The 25287-nt window shown below is 41.3% G+C and overlaps 1 long non-coding RNA gene across 1 annotated transcript; it reads right to left on the minus strand.

The window, feature by feature from the left end:
* Nucleotides 1–2655: 2655 nt before the first annotated feature.
* On the minus strand, nt 2656–25281 carry LOC109365427. Its single transcript, XR_002111025.1, has 5 exons — nt 25114–25281; nt 19659–19800; nt 10501–10631; nt 4727–4928; nt 2656–4462 (listed from the first exon to the last, which is right to left on the minus strand). It is a non-coding gene; the product is annotated as an uncharacterized LOC109365427 (long non-coding RNA).
* Between the last annotated feature and the right edge of the window lie 6 nt (nt 25282–25287).

The raw sequence follows: 25287 nt of genomic DNA on the forward strand, positions 1-25287 counted from the left end.
GGCCTCACCACTGTGGCCGCCACACCTCAGATATTTATATACCTGGATCAGGTCCCCTCTCAGTCGTCTTTTCTCAAGGCTAAACAGACCCAGTTCGCTTAGCCTTTCTTCATAGGGGAGATGCTCCAGGCCCTTCACCATCTTTGTGGCCCTCCGCTGGACTCTTTCCAAGAGATCCCTGTCTTTTTTGAATTGGGGAGCCCAGAACTGGACACAGTACTCCAGATGAGGCCTTACCAGGGCAGAGTAGAGGGGGAGGATCACCTCCCTCGACCTGTTGGACACGCTCTTTTTAATGCACCCCAGAATGCCATTGGCCTTTTTGGCCACGAGGGTTTTCTCCTGCACCCATTGGAAATGGTCAGATCATGGGGCTGAGGGCTCAACAACTCGTACAGCACTTCCAACAGACATTTAAGCCTCTGGTGATAACTACCACGATCATGTTTATCCACACCCACTTTGAAGAAAGAACATGAAGGTTTTGACGTGCTGCTTGAAATCGCCTGACAGAGAGGATGAGCAGAGAGTGGAGGAATGGGGGCCCTGCTGGCTATGCAGCTGTGGGGATTTGGACCAGAATGGTGTGTGCTGATCAACCATGAGGGCAGCTGTGCACCATGGACCTGGGGAAACCACAGCACTTGTGCTGCTTCATTTTAAGAATTTCTATTGCTGTCAACTTCTAGTGCAGCTTAGTGCAAGATCTACTTGAAAGCTCAAGCCTGCAGGTCACATCGTGTATGTTAGAAGTAGCCGCTCAGCTGGCAAAACAAAGCTTGCCTGTAAATAAGAATCTGACTTAAAGCGCCATCAAAACAAACAGGTCAAAAGTGCAAAATACAGAGTCTGAAGCTTTCTGAATTGTGCAAACAGAGCAAAGAGTGCTCAACAAGAGCTGAAGACTCTGGCAGGACCTGCTGGTAGCCTGAGGCCACAGGATAAATCTTTGATCTTTGAGAAGATGGGGATCTGGAGTGTCATCATCACAGCCCAGCAGCAGAGTGCAAGGAGGCTGAGTTGGTTAGGGAGATGATTCCTGTCTCAGATGGCTCTAATACTGGTGCTGGCAGTCCTTCTGATGCTCTGTCTGAAGGGGAAATGTTAGGAAGCCATGCAGCCCATGTTGCCTAGTCATAATGTCAATTGCACATCCTTGTCCACTTTAACTGTCCACACAAATGGATCTTACTCACTTAATCACTGTGCTTTTTGAGTTTTACTTGTACCTTACTTTAAGCAGAGAAGGTGTTTCTGTTCTGTGATGGCTGTGTCCTTTTTTAGACATTTTCTGTCCATATATTATATTTCACATTCTCTTGGGCTGCATTCAAGGTTCACCACAACATGAATGGCATTTTGTAGAGTCTCAGATTTGTAAGAATGCAACATTTTCTGTATTTTTACTTCGTAATCCGCTGCTTACTTGTACTTTGATTTTTATCTTTGAACAGCTCACAGTAAATTTAGAAACTGTTGGTAAGATTTTTGTGGTTAAAAAAGACTTCAGAAGTTGTGCTGCTATTAAAAAGAATTTCATAAGACTAATATTGATATAAAAGGCTTTCTAGGATTTGTTGACATAAAAAACCTCTCAAAGATTTTACTGAAAAAGATCTACCATGATAAGATTTTAATGAATATAACATTAAAAGGTTCTGAACGTAACAAACTGGCATTGATTTTCTGCACTAATAACCTCAATTACTAAAATGTTAAGATATTCTTTTTGAAAAGCCATGCAGGGCTCAGTACAGACTGAAGACACTTTTTAATCTGTCATGAACAAGACTTTGGCAAGTGGAACAGGCTGGGATACAAGTGGAAAGCAGGTGATGGTAGGACAGGTATAGAATCATAGAATCACAGAATCACTCAGATTGGAAAAGACCTTAAAGATCATCAAGTCCAACCACAACCTAACCATACTACCCTAACTCTAACAACCCTCTGCTAAATCATGTCCCTGAGCACCACATCCAAACGGTTTTTAAACACATCCAGGGATGGTGACTCAACCACCTCCCTGGGCAGCCTATTCCAGTGCTTCACAACCCTTTCTGTAAAGAAGTATTTCCTGATACCCAACCTAAACTTACCCTGGCGCAACTTGAGGCCATTTCCCCTCATCCTGTCACCTGTCACCAGTGAGAAGAGACCAGCCCTGCTCTCGCTGTAAGCACCTTTCAGATACTGGAAGAGAGCAATAAGGTCTCCCCTCAGCCTCCTTTTCCCCAGACTGAACAGCCCCAGTTCCTTCAGTCTCTCCTCATAGGACATATTCTCCAAGCCCTTCACAAGACTTGTTGCCCTTCTTCTGACCTGCTCCAGCACCTCCATGTCCTTTCTGTACTGAGGTGCCCAAAGCTGAACACAATACTCAAGATGAGGCCTCACCAGTGCCAAGTACAGGGGCAGGATGACTTCCCTACTCCTGCTCACCACACCATTCCTGATACAAGCCAGGGTGCCACTGGCCTTCTTGGCCACCTGGGCACACTGCTGGCTCATATTCAACCGACTGTCCATCAGCAAGGTCCCTTTCCATCAAGCAGCTTTTCAGCCACTCCTCCCCAAGCCTGTAGGGTTGCCTGGGGTTGTTGTGACCAAAAGGCAGAACCCAACACTTGGCCCTATTGAAACTCATACAGTTAACCTCAGCCCATCAATCCAGTCTGTCCAGGTCCCTCCGTAGTGCCTTTCTCCCCTCATTCAGATCAACATTCCTTCCAAACTTGGTGTCATCTGCAAACTTACTGAGGGTGCACTCAATCCTCTCATCAGATCATTAATAAAGATGTAAAATAAAAGCAGCCCCAGTATGAGCCCTGGGGGACACCGCTCGTGTCTGGCAGCCAATTTGAATTTAACTCAATTTGGGCCTGGCCATCCAGCCAGTGCTTCACTCCGCAGAGCATACGCCGATCCAAACCGTGGGCAGCCAGCTTCTCCATGAGAATGTTGTGGGGGACAGTGTCAAAGGCTTTTCTGAAGACCAGGTAGACCACACTGACAGCCTTACCTTCATCCACTAAGCGGGCCACCTTGTCATAGAACGAAATCAGGTTTGTCAAACAGGATCTACTATTTGTAAAGCCATGCTGACTGGGCCTGATACCCTAGTTGACCTTTAACTGCTCCACGATGGCTCCTAAGATTATCCGTTCCATAACCTTCCCCGGAACCAAGGTATTATCAGCCAAATGGTGAACAGTGGCACTAAAAAGACACCTGTGCCTTGTTGGAAAGTGGACAGGGTCTCCAGGGAGGCATTCACCCATACCTGCCTGGGATGAGTCCTAAAGGCTGACCTGGCTTCAGCCCTGCAGGCATGGGCAAAGCACCATGGCTGCTGCACACATTCGTGGGAAGAGCTGGAAATTCTGCCATCGTTAGTGTCTTTTGGACAATCACCTCCATCTCTAAGACAAAATAAGGATCTAAGTTAGCTGCCTGTTTTAACCCCTTTCTAGGCTGATCTTCATGCATGGTCTTCTACTTACATCCTGTCTGAATCACTGGAACTTGCTTTACTGTTTGATTTTTAGGGGAGAGAACAAAGGGCAAATGGCAATGAGTACAGAACCACAGAACTTTTGACTGGCCTTGTAGAGGAGAGGTGTCTTGAGGAGAAGATACCTTAATACTGCAGTAGAAATAATTTTCACACATTTCCTCAAAATTTCATTAGGAACTGGTATTAAGACAAGCTAAATGCCTTGGGTAAATCCCCATAACACTTCCTTTAATTTGATCTGTTTGTATTATGTGCTTTATTGCTCCAGATTTCTCATATGCCAACACAGAGCACTTAGAAAGCAATACATCTTGAAATAATGACTTAGCCACACACTAATTTGTATACACAAAAATATAATCATTCCATCAGATGTAAATTATCAAAAAGAGGTTAGTTATGAGTTTAGTGGTTTAGTTAATAACTAATGCAATAGAAGTAAGAAAAACAGAAAGAATTCTTATGTCTGACTTTGTCCCAAACATTCCAACAAACAAAGGTATTCTCTTAATGATTAAAAAGCCAAATTAATGATTTATGTTATTGAGGCAATAAGCTTCCCAATGGAGACTATTAATAGTTTTCCTGAGTCACTTGGTCCCTGGCCTCACACAGCATGTTGCCAAGCACAAACTGCCACTGGTTTTATGCTGTAAATTCATCAGATTCTCTTATAAAGGAGAAAGTGAAGTCCTGAACTCAGTCCTAATAACGTGTGTGACATGCAGAGGTGAAAGAGTGGCTATGCAGGTAGCCTGAGGGATGGTCTGAGTGGCATGACCTGCCCCCACTCACCTCAAAGGCGCCCTGCTCCAGCACTGCCAGACTGGTCACCTCCTGCAGTGACCCCAGAGCACAAGTGCTGGGCAGGGCACACAGGGATTGCCCCTGGGAAAGCACTCCTTGTCCCTGCTTCTTGCTGCAGCAGACTCCTTCCCGCAGCTCCTGGTGAGAAAAGAAAGCATGTGCACAATGTTGTGAGAGGCAGTGCTGTCTGGTGGAAAAGGAGAATGGGACCTATTTGTGGCTCTGCTGGTGGTTAATCATTCGCTTTTCTTTCACTGGACTTTTATTACCTTCTAAACGATGTTAATTTTGAGAAACCCTTTGAGACCCCTTGACAAAAAGGGCTCTGTGAGAACTAGATACTCAGCAATTTCAATCGCATTTCAAAGGTAACCAGCCAAGCCCCCCTTACAGATTCCTCACCTTGTGTTGCGTCTTGAATACTGATGTGCAGCCTCTCACACTGCTTTGCTCAATGGGCTGAATAAGTGAATAGGAGCAGAACAAGGAAGTACTTTACTCCTGATAGCACGTATGGTGACTAAGTACAGTCCTCATGACAGCAGGAATGTGGTGGCCTCTGGATCGCACTGGCCCTCACTGCAATGCTGTCGCTTTCTTTTACCTGCAGTCACTTGGCACAGTTAGAAAAAGTACCACATGGGAAAAAAATATACGAGATAATGTTGCATGCATTCTTTTCACTGAGCTATGAGGCATATATACAAATTATGACCTTTTCCTAGCACTCTTCACCTTGGTAAAACAGATGGTACAGAGTTTTATTTCAAGCCAGCAGTTTCATCCATCTTCTGGATGCGTCAGAAAAGAGAGAATGAAAACCAGTCTCTGACTGCAGTAGAAGTTTGAGGTGTTGTCACCTTCAGAAAATCATAAAGGGGAATTAGTGGCAGGGTGCCTTTTTCAGAGTAGTGTTACTTTCTGTGAACACAATCAACAAGGGAAACATTTGAAAGTGCATTGAAAGTGCAGCATTTTTTTTTTTATTTTAAATAGTTTTTTTTGTTTGTTTGTTTGTTTGTTTGCTTTATTTCATTCCTATACATAATAAGACACTTTTACCTTAATTAACCCCCAGTATAAGCAAAAAATGCTGTGTGAGAAGCAGCTGAATAAATGAACCTCTCACTGTATCCCATTGTACTTTGGCTGAAATTCTAGGGCTTCTTATGCACTTTCATGTTTATTGTTCATTATGTTTCTAAGTTCCATATTATACTTGGCAGACCAACGTCTTTTTATACAATATAAAGAGATTAAATGGCAGAAGATTTCTGAGCAAAGCAGGAAGAGCTATTCAACAATTACAAACAATTGTTGTAATTTCAAGCTATAAAGATAAAACTGATAAATATTCAAGGGAGTTAAGAGAGAGATCTAAAATTGGAAGGAAAACACTTGCTTAAATTTTCAGGCATGAGCACTTCCACCCTCTCTACAACACAAAAAAAAAAAGGCAGAGGAGCTTTATAGTGAGACAGTATCAAAGCAACAAATCATTGTTCTGCCATACTCACAATCATATAGTCATATTTGCTGTTTTGCCTAATTGTTGGGATGGAAACGACTGAGCTGCGAGTGTAGATGTGAGGTCAGTGAAGTGTCCCACTTACAAAATGTATTTTTGTTGAAAACTCTAAGGGCCTTAGGTACACGTGCTGAGTGAACTGGCTCCATTTTGGTGACACGTGAAAATGTCCTTTTCCACAGCTGAGTAAAATGTGAGGAGAGACACACAACAAACTCTGAACTCGCAACCTTAAACTTGAAAAAGGGATGTTATCACTACTTATGCTTGAGAAATTCATTTCACATTTTGAAACAGAAATGTATCACTGTCTCTGTATGGAAGCACGGAAGCGTTAAACAAGAAAGAAATTCAGTTCAGAATCTTCTGCAGACACTTTTAAGGCATGTTGCAAATGCAATTTGTACAATCACGAGACTATTTAAGTCATGTAACTGCATAATTAGGGTCTCTTCTGGTTCATCATTATGAAGAACAAAATAAGATTAAAAAATTACTTGATGTCATCTAATTTTTCTACTTTGTCACCTAACTTTTCTTGATAACCATTAACAGGACAAATAATAAAAAGGAAACATTTTGTTTCCCTCTTCAGCAATATACACTGACAATTTCCATTACAAGTGATTTTCCTCAGGCTCTGGAAAAAAGAATTGCACTGATAATAAGGTATTTATTTCTGTGAACAATAAAGCTTTGACTTTATAACCGATAATAAACAAGTAAATATTTTCCTTTAGCAAGGAATAATTGAAACATATTAAAACAACATCGGTGTGGAATCTGACCATTACCACTGATAGAAAGCAGAGACTTTTTTCCATAACAAAGTAGTAGCAAAGTCTCCAGACATGGAAAAAACACTGAAGTTGTTTACAGGCACTTGTATACATCATGAGTGAATAAAAGACATACTGGCATTGAATGTGAAACCAAAACCAGAAAATTAAGGCAAGTATCTTGAGAGCAAGTCACTAGCAGCCAACCAATATCTAAAATCCCTTTGTCATTTGGAAGGCAAGCAGATCTTCTATTAAAATTCATTGCAATGCTAGCCTCATACAAGTATCAATACATACACTTGATGTACAAACTGTTTGTTGATGGTTATATTGCTCTAAATACCTTATAAATTATTATTATAGTGAAGGAGGAGGCACAGAAAAGTAAAGTAACTAGATAACAACCAGAGGCACCATGGACAAAAGAAGCTATATCCAAATTACTAGTCTCATGTTAAGGACTTTTCCTTCCATACCTGAAACAAAAAAAATCACACTGCAGCAACTCTGCAATTTGCTTAAAGGATGAAGTAACTCAGAACAGAGGTGAATATTCACTGTTAATTGGGGAGAGGATTGTTAAAAATGCTCAATTTTCAGCATTTTGTATGGCAACTTCTGAAACTACTCTTTGCATGTACGTATTTCCCCTTATCTTTTACATCTGGAATTGAGCCAGGAAAGCTCTCTGCCTATGGTATCTACCAAAAGATGATTTCCAAAACAAAGTATTTATTTAATTAGATTCACAGTGCCTTTGCCTCTGATAATAGTCTTTTCATAGACTTTTGAGAGAAAAAACAACAACAACAACAAAAACAATTGTCTCTTTGGACACCTCTTCATGAATACATCCTATGAGTTACAAAGAGACACATTCTACTTCTGGATGCTCTGAACACATCCCTATAGTGATATGTAATAAAGACATTAACAAAGACTCTCTAAATAATTCCCCCATGTGTTTATTCCAGGCTGATTCCCAGAAAGCAGATACTTTGGATAGAGAAAACATTGGGAAAATGAGAAAATTGATGTATAAATCTTCCTATTGGAAATAATACCATTGCTGTAGAAATTGCTGGGGTTACTACATGAACACAGAGAGTCATTTCAGGGTGGTATAGGAGATTATTTCCCGATGCAGAGAAGATGTTAAAGCAGATAGCTTGAATGGGATCTGTACCACTTGGGAAGCAGAATAGTGTTTTTTCTGGGTAGATCCATAACCAGACACATCTTTTCCTCAACACTCTGCAGGCACTGGCAGCCCACTGCTCTGTGCTGAGCAATACTTGTAGCACAGTTAGACCTGAGTTTCTTTATTTCTGACCCTTTTGTAGGGGCAGGCTAATTAGAGTTTATGGAGGTTTAGGCCAATCTGCAGACTGTAACAGATGTGCTGGCTATAGATGCACAGACTAGCAATAAAGGGCATGTATGCTGTATACTCTGATAATTTTAATTCCATTCTCCTACTGGTAAGCACTTTTAAAATACAGTTCTTGAAAAGTGACCAGCTCTCATGGACCCCTAAACCCTCTAGAGAAAATTCCCAAGGAACATTGCTAATTAGCTTACTGAGAAGCTTAACATTTACTCTCTTGAAGTCCAGGGTGGCAACCGTGCCAAACTTTTTTCTCATTACACCAAAAATTTTGAAGTCAACTATTTTGTGATCACTGTGGTCAAGAAAGCCAGCTGCCATCACCTCTCCCCTTCCCTATTCTCTAGCAGCAGATCCAGGAGGTCACCTTTCCTAGCTGAGTTACTAAGTACTTGCAACAGGAAATTATTTTCAATGTGCTTTGGGAATTTCCCAGACTTGCTTGTCTCAGCGGTATGGCATTCCTAGTTTACATCTGGGAAGTTGGAATCTCCCATAAGGATGAGAGCAACTGATCCAAAGATTTCCTCTAACTACCTATAGAATCTATTCTATCATCCTTTTGGGTAATTGATAGACACGTGATGACATCTGCTTTGCTATCCATCTTCTCAATCCTCACCCAGAGGCTTTCTACTGCATAACCTCTAACTTCAAGGGCTGCACAGGGATGATTTACAGTTAGGTTCTAGGTTCCTTGTCTTTTTTTATTCACAATAGTTGAAGGAGGAAGTGGCACTGTTACTCATGTAAGTTTCCAATGCGTATGATCTATTCCGTGGTGGGTGTAGTGTGAGAGAAGTAAAGAAGAAAATCTCAAGTAATATGCAGCTAGCACAGGACCACTGAGCAGTGATGCCACACAAGAGGATACACGATGTTCAGAACAGTGATGCAGGCTGTAGATGAGCCATGCCCAGCTCCCCTAGAGAACTATTGTCTGCTCCATACACCACAGAATGCATTAAGCCAGGCAACAGAAGAAGATAACTATCATCTCTATTGCGAGAATTGTAATATAGAAAAATGTCATTAATATCCACAGGGTGAGATTCACCTGCCCTTCCCTTCCTACCATCTTTCTCTGACTCCTTCACTTCTATTAACGTTCCATGTGCGCACACGTGCTGAGCCAATAAGGGGGAGGGGGAGAACCACATTTTAAACAACCAGAAAAAGAGAAAAATCTTATATACCAGAACCTTGAAATACTACACATGAGAAATTTAAGACAGAGCATGGCCTTATTTTTAATAGTGACTTCACTGTTAACTTTTCCTACTCCCAGCCTACATGCTGCTTGTCTTTGAGGTTCTGTACAGATACTTGTTTTTCATAAAGAACTTTCCATACCTCAAATTCCTGCTGGTATTGTTAGCTCTAATTTCAAACAGGGAGAGTGAAATTACAAAGCCATTTCTGCCTCAGTCATCTGCTTTTTTCCTTTATGGGATGTTCCTACCATGCTGTATGGTTTCAACTTTTGCAGGATGGGCAGCAAAGATTCCTAACCTACTGCTGCCTTCACTACTGATGTCTTCACAGCTTCTGAGACAGCTCCTGGTACACAACATTTCATTTTACAACTTGGCAGTTTAAATCAATGCCCATTGTCTCAATATTCTACCCGTGAATTATGGCCACTGAGCAGTTGCTAGACAAACAGCAGCAGAGAGAGATGGAAAGGACAGGATAGGCTGCTGAGGCCAAACACCACTGAAAACATCTCTGCTTAGGATCCCTATAAAACTGCTTCTATCAAGGAGTCCTGCTGAGCATAGGTCAGTGAAGCCACAAATGTCTAACTCAGGTGGAGATCATCAGGGATGTCACAGCTTGGCACATCAGTGCCTGCAGCACTGGGTCTAAGCAAAGATATCAGGGATAGCAGGAAATAACTAGTGACTATGCTATTATTATGAGAAAAATCCAGCTCTTTCTATTCAAGGACATCCCTCTGCAGCATGAATAGCTATACTTTACCCGAAGGCACAGTAGATCCTTGATGGAATCACAGCAGAGCTTAGACTGTGAGAATACAGCTGCTAAACAATCCTACCAACATTCTGTCTGTTCCTGCATTACAGCTATGAATAATTACTCTTCAGTGTAACCTTTGCCTTTCTGTCACTGCTATTCCACAGCTGTATACAATCGAAACTGCAAATGGGCCCAAACCAAAATCCCAGATCTGAAATTGTTCTCATATTAAAGGAAATCTGGAAAGAAATCCAAACAGGTGTCTGTCCTCCTTCACTACAAATGGATGATGGGGAGCCCTGAGTTTAAACAACACAGACTTTCAAGGCTGCATTTGGACTCATATTCTGTGGTTGAAGTCCATCCATACTCATTTGTTTACTTCGATCTCTCCTGATGGAGGTAACTTCTAAAAATCAACCTGCAAACCAAACAATTGTCCCCAAATTTAAAAAAATACTTTGAAAGCACTGATGATAATTAAATTTACTGCACTTACTAACTAGTCTTGCCCCACTTTCTGAAACTGCTGAACTCCAAAGTAGGAAGAGATTCTATTGTCCAACTGAATGCAAGAATCTTAAGTGCAGCGGGGTGCAGGAATGTGTTGCTGTTCCCTTGGTATTCTCCCTGTAATCAGAAAAAATGAGCATTACTCAACTTTGCCACATGCTTTGTAAGACTGCCCACAGATCTACTTTATAACAGTCCTGATCTATTGAAACACCTCAAATTAGGAACCACACAAATTTTGTAAAGCAAAATATAATAAAAGGACTAAACTGCTGCCCATGCTTCACGGAAAAGTGTTAGTTTTGGTGGGTAAAAAAAATTTCTGCACCATAATACTAAGATCTAGTAAAATCACCAAAATGCAGAACTTAATCTGTCACTGGAATCTTACATTTCTAATCCATATGGGATTGCAATATGGGATAATGTAACAAATAACTTTTACTACAACATTAATTTACAAACATTGAAATATTTGATATAGAAGCAGTCAATCTTTATAAAAATAAGCATCTAGCACTGCATATTTTGTGGCATTAGGAGGTGGATGGGGGATACGTTCACTCATCAGAATTTTCCATAGAAGTATTATTCTTACAGCTCTCAGAAACTATGATTCACGACAACAGCTTTCCATCTTTTCTAAATATATGAGACTCTGAAAATTCCCCAGAGAAACTGAGGGTTTCAGTATGGTGAAGGTCAGCCTAGAGATGGTAACTTTGATTTTCCTCAACACCTGTCACAGATCCCTTAGAAAGCATCAGCAGAATCCAGCAGTCTGTGCACGGACTGAAAACCACGTCTTCTCGACTTCTTTTTTCTAGGCAGGAAGGCAACTGTGTTCAGACAATTAAAAACAGTCACAAGACTGAAAAGCAAGAACTTTCTGGGTCTGAGACACCCTGCTTTCTCAGGCCACTTCACTTCCATGTTGTCATCTGTCTGTCTGGGGTCAGCAAGTGGCCAAAGCTAGCAGCTGGCTGCACAAGAGGAGATTGGGGAGAAAAAATGAAAAATAGTACCATGGTATTTTAGGTTCAGCAACAATTCCTTGTCTGTGTTTCTGTCCCTCCCGTAGTGAAAATGAAGAGCTCATATGTAAAAGCACCAAAAGCAGATTCCCATATGGTCGCGCACCCAGAGCAAAGAGGAGGGGAAGCTCTGTGCACACTGTCTGGAATTCACTGCTTTCACTCCAGACATCCTGCCCATGCCTCACCAGATAATTTCTGTTAATTATAGATCACTAGCACCAGTGATCCACCAAATTATGTTTATTTTAAAAATTGAGTGATAATTTCAGCACCGGTTCAGTCTGTTCAGATGCTAAGAACTTGATATCACGACACTGTCACTGTTTCACACTCAAATTGTATTAATCTAGGCACATTTTCTCATCTTTATCTAGATATTAAAACCAAAAAAATACCTCCCTTTCCCCCCCAAGGAGCTAAAAGTCTATATAATCACTGCAGTTTGCATCATGCAGTAAACTGTTATGTTTTTAAAACCCACAGCAAAAGGCACATAAATAATATATTTCTATTACACATTCTACTAAAGATTTTCAATGAGGTTTAGAAAAATCAATTCATGCACACACTGCTGCTGCAAGACAGGAAGCTTACCTGCTTCATCTAGTCAGTGACACGATGAAAACCATTATTAGCCAGGTGCTAACTATCATAGAATTATAGAATAGTTGGAAGGGACATTTAAAGGTTGTCTAGTCCAACTCCTCTGCAGTGAACAGGGACAGGCACCACCAGACCAGGTTGCCCAGAGCCTGATCCAGCCTGGCTGTGAAAGTCTCCAGAAATGGGGCATCTCCCTTCTCCCTGGCCAGCTAGTTCCTGTGCATCCAGATGGGTTGTACTACTCTAACAAAACCCATTTTAAGGATGTTTTACTCAAGCTTCTGCAATTTCTCTATGTAGAAAAGGCGTGTACCTTTCTGTTCCTGCCTGCATGTCAGGGCCAACCAGTAACGAAGGCATTAAATGCATTTTCTTCCTGCATAAACAGGCCTCAATTTTGGATGGAGGATAAAGAAGTTGTAGAGTTATTCTTTAAGTGTTGAAGGTGGTGAGAAACACAGAGGGCTTGAAATGAATGAAAGTACAGCTTTTTAACTGAACAGGACATTCAGTTTTGGGGCTGCAAATATTCCACCCTAACCAAGTCCATTGGGAGTGGCAGCTCTATGCTGTGCAGGGCTGAGTCACTCTCATCTCTCTGTTATCTCTCTAATTCCTTGTGCACAAACCCCAGACATTTCCAGATGCATGTCTATGCAGCCCATGCATGTCCATATGGGCACACAGTGAGGCTGTTTTTTCAATAGTCTTGCTAGTTGTTTTTACTGGCATTTCTGCAGTAAGGTTTGGCAGTAATTAGCAAGCTCAGTAAGCAGGGTTGCTATTGCGGTTTTGTATGGCATAAAGCTTTTGTTATGACCTTCATTTTGAGATAATCTTAGTATTCAACAAAAAAGAATGCTAATGAAAACATGTTTATGAGGGATTAACACAGCAAAAAAATATAAAACTTCTGAAGTGTAGTTTAAAAAAAATCACTGAATACTTTTCTCATCACTCCCCTAGATATTCTAAATTATTTATATTGACCTCCTGAGTAAATCTAACACTTTAAATTTAAAGCTGCAGTACCAGACATAATGGAAATAATATTAACTGAGTGCTTCAAGTTGCATGCCTCATGAAACACACCAGCAATGCCCTTTGCCTCTTCTGTTCTACCACTATGTTGAGGTGGCACGTGATATTTGGAGGCCTTTGAACTAGAAGTGTCAGGAGTTTGGGACTCTTTCTCTCTCTCCAGACCCTTTATAGGTAATTCCTTGGCTGGAGTGCAGGCACAGGGAAGACAATCAGCTATTAGGGCAAGAGGCAGTGGGCAGTAGTAGAGCAGCCCTTTTCCTCTGGGATGAGGTTCCTCCTGCAGGATACTTTGGAATCACTTTGTTATGTATAAGAAAAGCATTCTATGGCTTGATGCACCCTGGAGGGAGGTGGGCTTTTAGGATTCTCATTATGTCTGAGATGTATTATGAGACAATCTATGGTTGTGGGTACAAAAGTTCTAAAGATTCATGAGAACACACTGATTTTCTAATGTATAAACTTCTCATTCTTAATAACTATCATCCCATTAAAACAAGTATTCATTTCAATCTCATTTCTGTTGAACCCCACAAACATCAATCTTTGTGATTATCAAACTTGAAAGGGTCCAGATTTGAACATTGGCTGACATTGTTCATATCTAACTTAACTCACTTTACACTGATATTGTTCAATATCTAAGTTAACTCATTTTTTTTTGTTATGATCAGAGGTCAGACCATATGCTGAAGAGGCAAGGAGAATTACTGGAGGCATGGACACTGCTTTATTTGAAAAAAGATTGACTGATGTGAGACGTTTATATTAGGAAAGGATAAACCAAACGTGATAAACAGATATGACCCAGTTAAGCCTCTGCTTTACTTCCTTCAGTGTAGTTCAGCAGTCCCAGCTGGTGTGTCAGGGACTTTTCTAAGCCTTTTCTAGCTTTCTGGGTCTACGTTCAACAGCCCAGATAATTTAGTTATAACAGTACTTAAAAATACTGATAGACTCAGTGAAAACAGTGGGGATTCCAACCCTTTTATCCCATCCCAAGAGTGCCAAACATAGGGGGGGAAATTAAAGAAAATGACAGGAAAAGCAAAGCAGCTCTTCACAGGGCAGGCATACTTACATAGTGCCAGAGAATAAGTGGCACAGTCTGGCCAAAGAGCCTAAGGGATATTTGTTACCACTGCCTATTTGACAAACACTCAAAGACAAATCCCTTGAGACAGTAGAGTATTTCTATAACTCCTAGCCTTGCACCACAGAACAACAGTCAACTCCTTTGTTCTGGAGTCTTTTAATGAAAATTCAAAACATGACAATTTTCCAATTTACATTATAAAATTAATCATAAAATTCATACAGACTAAACTGTATGCTATGATCATTAGATTTGTACCATGCATTTTATCTGAATGATCACCTGCCTATACATTTTTTACCATTCAGTTTATAACTCCAGAAACTGTCTGCCCACCCTACATCAGAATAACACTGAAAACCAAGTTTATGTGACCGTTTAAAATTGCTTGCAGTTGTTTTACTTTCCTTAGGTTTGCTAATGTAAACAATTAAAGTAAACTAGTATCTCCAAAAGGCTTTGTTGCTGAGTGGTATGGATTTTCATAGACGTACACAATGGTTTGGTTTGGAAGGGACCTTAAAGACCATCCTGTTCCAATCCCCCTGCTGTGGGCACGGATACCTCCGTTAGGTTGCCCAAAGCCCGATCCAATGTGGCATTGAACACTTCCAGGAATGGAGCATTCACAGCTTCTCTGGGCAGTCAGTACTCAGTACCCTCATAGTAAAGAATTTCTTCTTAATGTCTGATGTAATTTAACCTTCTTTTAGTTTAAAGCCATTACCCCCCCTCCTGTCATTATATAGCTTGGTAAAGAGTCTCTCCAGTAATTCTCCTTGCCTCTTCAGCATATGGTCTGACCTCTGATCATAACAAAAAAAATGAGTTAACTTAGATATTGAACAATATCAGTGTAAAGTGAGTTAAGTTAGATATGAACAATGTCAGCCAATGTTCAGATCTGGACCCTTCCAAGTTTGATAATCATAAAGATCTTTCTTGCAGCCCCTATTAAGTACTGAAAGTACTTAATTTTGAGAGAGTAGAAAATACCAAGGATGGAAGCAAGAGTTCAGAGAGCCCCAAGCCAAAGAGAAGAAGGTGTAAAATGCCTAGTGCTGTCCATTAAACAGCCAGAGGATCCCCATCCAGATGTGATTTTCAGTATGGGACTGAGGTGTACCTCCAGTTATCCCACTAGTTTCTACCACTTGTCAAAAAAAACCCTCCCGTATCATCACTTTCACCCAGCACAGGTATTCACACTGCAGGGTCAGGCACTGTGCAATAGCTTCCAAAGGCCTATTTGCAACAGTTACTGCAATGTGACTTAAGGATTTTATTAGTAGAAGATACTGGCTTGCAATGCTAAGGAGAGCTGGCATCAGTCTTCCTGACAAAACAAAAATTAAGTGCAGTCCTCCTAGAGGAGGTGCCAATGGAATGCATGTGCTACCAGTGAAACTGTGAAGAATGAAGGCCTTAATCCAAGATGATCATCCCAAAAATTAAATGAAATGCCAGTTTTATGGTCAGTATACCGGTGGGCAGCATTTCATTCTGTGGCACTCAGCACAGAATGTTAGCTAATAATCCGTATATACAGATGGTTTTTCTTTCAGTCTTTGACATGTATCTGCCTGTAACAGTGACTGAAACTGTGTATTCCACATGACCTGAAATATAACATCAGCCTAAACTCTGATCTGCTATGCCAGGTGTCAGAGTAACACATAGCTCTTCCCTGTGCAAGCTTACCCAAGCAAAAACAGAAGGCAGACTACAATATTAAAAAGTCAAGGTCCTATCGCAGGTATTCCTCAAAGTAGTTTATTGGGCTTGAGGCAGTGTGTAATTTTGTCCTGTAGTTAACTATTAAAAAGGTAGCAATTTTAAATACAGCCCTGAAATACAAGATAATGAAATATGAAAGAGGTAAACCAGCCATCTGGAGTGATACAAGCTGAATACACAGGCACTTGCTACATTTTAAATGACAGCACAATCCATAAGAGAAATTACCAGGCAAACAAAGTGGACAAATGATCTTTTGATCACTACCTTGATTTTTCTACTTCTGTTTGCTGGTTGTTTGCCTACTATCAGGTAAGTGCTCAGCATGCAACGTGATGGCTGAAAAGCCAGTGCTATTTATAGCCATGTACACACTGTAAGGTAGCAGTCATTTAGAACAACTTACACAGGTGAGGCATGAGCAGGTATTGCCTGAAAGCATGCAACTCTAATGGCTGCTTGATGAGAGGTGATCACTGTCCTGGCCAAGAGCAGGTATACCACACCTCTGCATCAAAACCTACTCTAAACATACACGTCCTCGAATGTGAGCAGCAAAGCATAATACATGTTTTTTTCTGGGGCCCTGGCCAAGCTGCCAAAGGGGTGAGACAGGGGCACCTCATGACCCTCACAAGCAGCCTCCCAGACTTTCTGACCTGAAACATTTAATTCCAGTCAATGTGTTTCAAATCCTGTTGGCATTGGCTCCGTGCCCATGCAGCAAGTAGAGGGACTCCCAGAGGGCACAGTGCTGTGCAGGCAGCCATCCCCTCTGTTTGATGCACCTCAGAAATAAGAACTACATAAAGCTATTAGAGAGCATCCAAAAGAAGGTTATGAAGGGTGACAAAAGTCCTAGAGGGCAAGATACACAAGAAGCAGTTGAGGTCGCTTGGTTTGCTTAGCCCAGAGCAGAGGAGCTGAGGGGAGGCCTGACAGGGAGTGGAGGGGCAGCACTGAGCTCTGCTCTGTGTGACAGCGACAGGGCCCGAGGGAACGGCATGGAGCTGCATCGGTGGGGGGGGTTAGGGAAAGGTTCTTTACTGAAAGGTGCTTAGGCCCTGGAACAGACGCCTCGGGGCAGTGGGCACAACAGCAAACCTGGTGGAGTTCAAGAAGCATTTCATTTTTGGATGATCCTGTGTGAAACCAGGAGCTTACGGGTCCCTTTCAACTCTAGACAGTGTAAGATCTTATCATTCTACCTATGCCTCAGATACCAGGGTAAGGACACAAGGATGCTGGCTGGCCAAGGCCAACTCAGCAGGAATAAAGAAAGGCTTTTAGTTTTGTAACAAACACAGAGCATCTCTGCACTCTTTCTTTCCCATTGGTGCCCACAAATGCGCACTGATGTCATCTTCTGAGACCTACGTCCTTCTGACATATTTCTCAGGTATTAAGACAGAAAGGTTTCTCTCAGCTTCAGCTGCAGTAGAGTTGCCTTCCACATGAAGTGGCATGAAGAATGAAGGACAGACAGCAGCAATTTTACTAGCTGTCTTGGGCAATGAAGAAACTTTTGCTGCTGGCAGGAAAGAGGAAACACAGATGTGGCTACAAGCTGTTCCTTGGAAGTGTCAGACAAGTTTGATGCCAGGGTAAAAGATGGCCTAGCTCAGCAGGAGGGTGGGCTCAACTGGACAAGGGTAAGAGAGCCGGGCCCTGCAATAACAAGGCACATCAGATAATCACCCATGCACACCTCATACACTTCCAAGTGGTGTAATTTAGGGTACAGTGAAGAACAATGAGATGCAACAGGGAAAAGTGCTACGAAGGATGAATGTTAGGAAACATCTGAAATGATGAGCAAGTTGTATATGGTTTAACAAGAGAACACAAGGAAGAAATATCTTTTGTGCCTGACCTACCATTTTAGCATAACACAAATTCTCATTTAACTGCAAAAAACAAAACAAAACAAAACAAAACAAAACAAAAAAAACCCCACGTCTGAGTTAAGTTGAATAGAGCTCCCACAGAGTTATTAACAGAAAGACTCATGGTAAGAGGTGGTGGCTTTGCTACCTCTCTGTGATCGTCCACAGGTTATTTAATGTCTGTTATGCGCTTTAAAAGTGAAAAACAAAGAGTGCTTTGTAAATTAGAATACAAAAAAAAATCCCCAACAGTGGCATCTATTAAATTACAAAATAAGCTCTCCAGGGAAGCCTCAGAAGTATTGTCACTAAATAAATTTAGAACAGGAGCTTAAAATGTTTTTACTATAAGAAAGAGACTTGCATTTGCCGTGGGAAAAAGAAATATGTCCTAAGGCTTCAGTAGTCTTTCATCCCCAGTTGTTTTGTTGTTTTTTTTTTTAAATAGCTCTTTCCTGATGCACAGGGGAGAGAGAGAGACAATTATTTAAACTGTTTTTTTTTCCGCTGGCACTATCTACTGAAACGTGCTGATATCCATCCACTGTGTATTTCAGGTAGTTCACAAGGCAGGCAAGTCAGGGGGCCCACATTCCTTGATGCAAAGGAGGAGGATGCAGCTTCTCTTTGAGACCAAGACAAACTTCCAGCATTTGCCACTTTCAAGGCCGACCAGAAAAAGCTTTACCCAGACACATTTCCATACAAACACACACAGCAAGCAGCAGCTCAGTCAATGTGTGGATGTCACGGGATGCTCAGAACAAAAGAGCAGCCTTTTCTTTTTCCTTATGGTACTACTGTGTCTGGTCTGTGCAAAAAGAACAGCTTTTTTCTCTTGCTCTCGCTGACAAGAGCCAAGACAGAGGCTGTTTACATTGCCAATAGCAGAAGGAGGGGCAGCAGCAGGAGAAAGGTGAACAGGAATCCAAAGAGCAAAGACAGCTGGTGGAAGAAGAGATTCAGGCAGTGCTGAGTTTATACAGCAACAAGAGGCTTAGTTGTTTCGATTCTAATTTCCCATTAGCTCACAGCTACATCCTATTTGAAATGGCTATGTATTGTGGCTCCGTGCTGTGAACACCTCTCTGAGCTGCATCTGCCATAAATATTATGTAGCAGGCTAGCAGCTCCAGTGAGGTTTATAGCCTCCAAGTAAGGACAGTTGGTGGGTAGTCTATGGCCTGCTGAATATCCCAGAACACCAGATACAACCCATCCACGTTTCAGGACATAAGTTTGTCTCCCCAAGTGCAAAAACACTCACTTAGCTTCCATCCTAAGATAGGCTATACAGAGAGATAGGATATCTCTGTGAAGCCCTAGGAGGCTCTGTCAAATTCTCAAGCATGATCCATAAGTCTGTGGACAGCTGTGATAACAGAGAGCACAGAGAGGAAGTTCTTTTGATTCTGTGATACAAGGCTAAAGTGTAGGCAGGCTTTTAAGGAGATGCAGCCCCTGCCCCACCAACAGAACCAGTCTGTGGCTTAGCAAGAAGGATCCTATGGTACAAACACTGTCTGAGGGAGAGCTGCGGCCCATTGCAGAGGGCACCATCAAGAACGATGGGGAAAATAAAATAAAAATTAATGGCTATTTTTTGACTGTTAGGCAGCTTCAAGACTTGCATTAAATTACATTTTCTGTCATGAATTGATCGCCTATGTTTGTTGCAGTCAAGAGGAATTCCAGAAAAAAAAAATAATTCAATTTTATTGCTGAGATGCATCAAGCATACCAAAGTTCCTTTTAAGAGTACACAACATAGGTAGAGCAAACCGCTTTGCTATGGAGTTGCCATCACTGCTCAGTGCTGTGTTTTCCTTTGCAATCAATGAGGTGGTACATGCTGTAAAGACATCCTTCAGATGGGAAGGCATCTGCAGGCCAGGAAAAGAAAAAAAAAAGAGAGAGAAAGAGAGTGAGAAAAAGAATGATAAAAACTGGAACTTCTCCAATTATGCTCTCATCTTCAGCTACGTTTCATGTCACATGGAAGTCACGTAAGAACTGATAACTCCACTTCCAGAGGCCATTGGACAAGTACTGCAGGGCAGGCGGAGGAGAAGAGGTTGATGCACTCTAAGCAAAATGTTTTGAGGCAATCTATCATTACACAATCCACAATTAAATTTTTCTGTGCAGCTTCAGCAATAGCTAATGAGGACAGCTGGCCACCGTCTCACTGCATCCTTGTATCTTTATGGGCTCTCTGGCTAACTTCTTCAGTCCTGCACTTTGCAAAGACACGATATCTCGTTAGTAAATCCAAACATCCTCCCACTACCACTGCTTGTCCTACTTTCTGTGGGCTAAAATCCCAGTGCTGCAGTACAAAGTGGCAAGCCAGGTACCACTAGCAGCTGTAGCTCAGAATTCAAGGTGCTTGCATGTGGAAGTGAGATGTGGGGAAAGGATCTGGCAGCTCACTTCACGAAATCTTCCACATTGGACAGCAGAAATCAATCCAGAACTCTACTCTCACAGTAACCATGTGCTTAAAAAACATTTGTTTCTCGGTGGTGAATTTTTATGTTATACCTTAATGGAAAGTTACTCGGATAACCAAAAGCTGTATTGTCAAAATTGAAACCAAAGCTTAATTAACAGCCATATCTCTACACTGAGTCAAATTATGTCACTAAAATTCATCAAACAAAGATTTTTAGTATCAGCAAATTTGACTGACTTGCTAGAATGTGCTAGAAGATTGTTCAAGAGCTACATTTAAACTGATCTGGAAGATGAGCACATATTTCAATAAATCCACCAGCTTGTCATAAATTACATATAATACTTTTTTATTAGGGGCTTACTTTATGAGAATGTATGTCAATATACATAATTGCTTGGGGAAAATATAGGCACAGTAGATGTGCCAAACTGCATTACGAAGGTATTTGATTCAACATCATATTCTAAAAAATGAAAATAAATCTTGTTTTATTTCTACAGCACATCCATGTTATGATGCAAAATACAATACAACGCATTATATTCGAAATACAGCCCCATGAAACATCTGAAATATTTACTGTATGCAGTGGATTAATCAATTAAGAAAAAAAAAGACCTTGAGCTTTTCTCTTAACTAGGGATGCATTCACCTTCCCTTCCCCCCAAAACATATGGTGTAGAGTAAATAACCTTTTGCAAAGCTTCCTGAAGCGCTGATAACAAACATCCTGAGAAAAGAATATATATTTGACTGAAACCGCTGCATCGCAAGGACGCCTTTTCAGTATTTTATTACATTGTTTCACCTCCAACAGAACAAATAAGCAATTTATTTTCTTGTAAGTAAATGCCTAAGGAAAACATGTAGTACTGCCTCGGTGGAATGCCTGAGCTATTTCACCTCCATAACTTTTTACTGAGTACTCCAAATGGCGGATGCACTTTGAGCAAGACGTTAAGGTCAAAATCCTGATATGGACCAAAAGAAATACACCTCATGAACAAAGACAAAATTGTATTGTTACTACAATCTAAACTTTAACTGACAAGCAGTGAACTATAGAAAAAGATAGAAGAAAAAAAAGAGAGAACACTCTTAAGTCTCAGTAAAGATACAGGCAAAACAGCAGTTACACACACCTCTTAGTTCCTTAGTTCCTATCCCTTCTTCACTGCTCAAGTCTCCTTTCCACTGCTCCTCTGGATTCTAAGATTGCTAACTTCATACCATACATGAGGTTTTACACAGGCTTCTTGCTGTTTGTGACAACGAAAACCAAGCAGCTCTGCCTTTTTTCAGCTATTAGTAATTGACTACTGATGAGTTATTTATAGCTCTGAGGTCTCAACTATCATCTCACGTCCTCTACTGCCATCTTGTATCTGCACATCTCTGCAGTGCATCCTGTGGTTTCCCTTTTGAGGCCTCTGCTTTGTGCAGAGCCCTCCACACTGCACTGTTTTGTTAGGGCCCTACATTTTTTGTTCTAAATAACTACTTGTTATTCTCAGTTACATAAAAATTATCGTTACGTCACACAACTGTACAAAGCTAAGCAGAAGTAGAACAAATGGACAATTGTCATCTGATCTTTAGAAAACAGCTGCCACAGAACAAGCAAAAGCAAAGCTTCAGGCAGGCCATGACAAGCCCAGACAAAGCCTGACAAGTCCTGGAGCCTTACCTCTGGCCCCTTCTGCGTTACCATGAATACAGTAAATACTGAGCTACACAAAGTTTGGATGCGTGACAGCCTACAAAACCATGGATGGATTTGTATCACCTAGTCACAAAGACTCACAGAGGGAACATGGCTTATTCAGGCTCCTCTCTGTAATCACTTCATTTTTAGTTGGAAGCAATTAACTTCTTCCTACCAGCGACACCCAACTATGCTAACTGATGGCTATCATTGCCATCCTACTTTGAAGAGTCAGCCTGGTCTGAAGACAGAAAACAAAGGTGACTGGCTTTTCCATGCACTACTTCAGCCAAAGCAAAAGCATAGGAGCGTACAAGGAATAGTTTCTTAGTATTGAGCCATGAAGAGACCCCTACACCTAGCAGTAGGCTTAGCTGGGTTGTCTTCCTGGTTCCTTGCACGACCTTGAGAGAGCCACTGGCTGTCTGTGACTGGGGCTGATCTTCTGCCAAATTACAACTGTATTGTCAGTTAAGCTCTTGTGACAAAGCATATCAATGGCTACGGATAAAACATCCATTTAAATGCAAGTTACTATTTTATTATACACAAGAGTCACCTTGAAGCTGGTTTTGTCATTTCTGAGGTGGACTCCTTAAATTTGCACTGTAACATCACACAAGTAAAGCAGCTCTCTCTTCCTTCCTCCCATTTTCCTCTGCAAGCCAGTCACTTTCTGGAAAAGAGCACTGAGATGGTGTGCTTTTCACCAGAATCTTTCCAGGAAAAACCTTAGGCAAATGAGGAAGGAGGTGAAAATCACAGTGCTTCATGCTGTGCCTCCTTTATTGTTTTTCACTTAGTCCTGATCTTGCCAACTTCAAACTGACTCCTGCTGTGCAGCTCCCTACCACAATCTTACAGCAACTCCTGCACCTCAGAAACACATTCTGCTTGTGCTCAGTGCACCTCTTCTGCATTTTAAACCAGACTGAATGAAACTTTGATGCCAGTGAAATTCCAAGCACATGAAAAGTCAGCTATGCTTAACTGGAAGTTCAAGGTCACAACCATGTCCAATTCAGCTGATTTCCAGGGTTTCCTCAAATCCTTGGTTCCCCTCATGCTGACTGGTCCCAGCTCCCAGTTACACTGCTGTCTCTATTTGGATCCAAAACAAAAACACAGAGAAGCCTACATTCACAATTACTCATCGCTACTCCCTACAGTGCAAGTTTTTTTAAGCAGGAGCTTAGATGCCCCAGCTTTCCGCTGATGCTTGGAAGTCACTCTGCATCAGGCCTGCAAGTCAAAGTGAAGCACTTGAATTACCACAGAAAAAAAAGAAAAAAAAAAAATCCACCTTTCTGTTGTTATTGTTAACAGTGTTAGATCCCCTCATGCTTCAATGTGACATTACAAACATTGCTATACGCACTGGATTACCTACAATGTGCCCTGGTGCTTTATGCTGCTTCTGATGTACGCAGCATCTCAGCTCTGCGCTGTTAAACATTTGTGGATTTTCATAAATCATAAAAATCACAGCAGCAACATATTAATTGCACTGTATTATACCTTAAATTTAGACTGATCCTTGTAAATAGGCGTTGTTTGCTGTACCATCTAGGAAAAATTATGACAACAAGCAAATGTTTCCTAGTGGTATTTCTAGAGGTTGAAATTACTGCAGAGTAATTCCCAAACTGTTACATGGGTGGTTTGAATTACAGCTGTACACTGAGACTCAGTCAGAGCCTTCTTAGAGAAATTATTATCTGAAACTTCTCTATATTTGATGCTATTAACTTTCTCTCTTCAGGATAACTCAGGAACTTATCTTCTCTTTTTAGGATATTTATGATCAGTGGCTCAAGTTTGCCACCTTAACCTATGTGCTCCCAAATGGGGCTGCATGTGCAAAAAAACAAAAACCAAAACAAAACAACAATAACAAAACAAAACAAAAAAAACCCCAGCACCTTTCATTCATTTTGTTCAAAACCAAATCATTCCTGAGGGCCATTCTCAGAGAGAAATGCTGCCATGATTCAGGCATTCCCATGCGCTTTTCTTCACTAAACTTTAGATGCATTTTTCTCCAGAACTCTTACGCTCCTTTGCTTACAACAATGAATAAAACCAGGCCTGCACAGAGATTAAACGTTGCAGCTTAAAGGTTATTCAGCTCGTGCTAACCTGTTCTGCACATTTCTAGCACTATCTCTAATTAATTTCTAAATACTCCCATGCAAAGGTCTTCCATAATTAGGCCAAATACAATCAATTCCTAGAGCACCATTGTTTTTCCCGTGTTTCAAAGCAGTCGTTCAGGACTGCTCCGTACCCTGAATTGATTGAGCATGGGGATTACTTTATCTCCAAGGGAGATGATGATCAGCATTTCCCACCCAGTTCCTGAGCTGTCTTTACTAATTTATCTTAATAATATCTTTGTGTTTTCCCTCAGAAGAAAAGAGATCAAAGCAGAGAACAAGGCAAGCATACTTCAAGATTAAATTGGCCAGAGGCAATCAGCAGAGCAAGTAAACAGCTCTTCAGCAGTCTGAAGAACAGCTTGGTCTAATGGGAGTACTTTTGTGCCCTGCAAACTCTCCCAGTTAGCTTGGGAGGTCACAGCTGCTGCTCAAACTGTTTCTTGCCATCAACACATCCCTATTGCTTTTTCTCCACCCTTGAACTTGGTAAACCAGTAACATTACAACAACGACCAAATCTTGTGGTTCTCATTATCCCCTTAATAAAACAGCACAGAACTGTGTTCCTCATGGGAACAAGGGCTGATCTTACCAGTACATTGGGCAGCTCCAGCTTAGACTCGAACACTGAACCCTGGTGTTCTGCGGAATACTCAGCCGGCAGGCTGAGGAGCAGTGCTGTCTCCCTTGTGCAAGATTTGAGGTTTAAAGGGAGAACACATCTCACTGTTTCAACACTATCCCACTTCACTTCAGCACAAGCAGAAGGCTGAGCACACAGAAGGCAAGGGAGCCTAGGTTTTATTTGATTCTCAGTATGTCACACTTGGTACCTTGCCCTTTTTCATGGTCTTCTCTGTTCAGATCTTCTCACCTCTGAGAAATGAAGCCTCTTCACTCTAAGTTGGCTCCATGTCACATCTTGAACAGAACAACCTGATCAGAAGGAAAAGTGTGAGGTAGATTGTACTCCTTGTCTTTCTGCATAACAGCCTAATACTTTTCCCGTACTTATTTTCGTGCCTCTTTTTTTTTTTTTTTTAATTGA

Source organism: Meleagris gallopavo, chromosome 1, assembly GCF_000146605.3.
Source record: "Meleagris gallopavo isolate NT-WF06-2002-E0010 breed Aviagen turkey brand Nicholas breeding stock chromosome 1, Turkey_5.1, whole genome shotgun sequence".
NCBI lineage: Eukaryota > Metazoa > Chordata > Aves > Galliformes > Phasianidae > Meleagris > Meleagris gallopavo.